Source organism: Chinchilla lanigera, unplaced genomic scaffold (genome assembly GCF_000276665.1).
Source record: "Chinchilla lanigera isolate Chin_1 unplaced genomic scaffold, ChiLan1.0 scaffold00014, whole genome shotgun sequence".
Taxonomy (NCBI): domain Eukaryota; kingdom Metazoa; phylum Chordata; class Mammalia; order Rodentia; family Chinchillidae; genus Chinchilla; species Chinchilla lanigera.
In genome coordinates this window covers 12,717,588-12,718,923 of record NW_004955415.1, presented here as the reverse complement: position 1 = coordinate 12,718,923, position 1,336 = coordinate 12,717,588, and positions in this window count along the sequence as shown.

Below are 1,336 nucleotides of genomic sequence, written 5' to 3'. Positions count from 1 at the left end.
AGAAAATACTTTAAAATCATGGTTAAACACATTAAAACAAGGATGTGATAATGAAACAAATTAGGAGAACATGCCAGAGATCACTTTCCTAACATAATATGGAGTGGAAAAAGACAGACACAGCACAATAATATTCTATAATTCTACTTGAAAAAAGTTTTCAAAAGCATAAGGAAAATGTCATAAAAAAGAACTCAGCACAGTGCTTATTTTTAAGAGGCATCAGATAATGTCAGGAGGGGACTTTTTGCACTTTAGTAGTACTCTAATTTTAGTCTAGGTTCTGATAAGCAGTTATCTGGCAATCTGAGCAACTGGAGAGTTGTAGAATTATTTGTACACTTTTCTAGATGTTATGCTTCAAAATAAACCTAACTTTTCTAAAACTTGAAAATTTTTCACATAGCATTTTTTGAATACTATGAAATTGTAAACCAACAAAATAAAGCTTTTAATATATTCAGTAATAGTAATTTTGGAGATTAACATAACTTTGGATCATTCTCAAAAGTATTCTTTCACTGAAAATTGACTCAGGAAACATATATTTAGATATCACAATCAGTAAGAGTTGGAGTTACCATTTACGGTGCTGCTGTGAATTGAAGGATATTAGTAAGAGTACAGTGTTAGGGATGCCTGTAGGGTAAAGCGAAATGGTAAGCACTATGCAATAGTAAATGAAGACGCGTGGTGGCGCTGCAGGATAAGAATGTGAAGAACTGCTCCGTAAATACGAAGGAAGCCATTGTGCTGGCAATCAGAATTTTGAATGCTCCCTAAAAGAAGGAAGCATTTTAGAGAGCATCTAGGGCACATTTCGTCAAAGAAGGCACCGTTCTATATGCCGGACAGTTGGCCAGACTGGATTCACTATCACTTAACAAACCATCTGGGTGGACTGAACACTGAGGTGAAGAAACGGAAGCTTCTGGACAGGATCTGAACAATGGAGACTGTGCTAGCAAGAACGCTGCAAAAAAGGCAAGTCATTTTGCTTGTTATGTTGTTGATTTTGAGGGAGGCTGGTTCTGAGGCAATTAGGTATTCGATGCCAGAGGAAACAGAAAGTGGCTACCTGGTGGCCAACCTGGCAGAAGATCTGGGGATGAGGGTGGGGGAACTGGCCACTCGAGGCGCGAGAATCCATTACAAAGGCAACAAACAGCTCTTGCAGCTGGATGTAAAGACCGGCAATTTGCTGCTGTGGGAACAGCTAGACCGGGAGGGGCTGTGCGGGGCGACAGAACCCTGTGTGGTGCATTTCCAACTGGTACTGGAAAACCCGGTGCAGTTTTTTCAAGGCGAGCTGCAAATCACAGATGTAAATGACCAT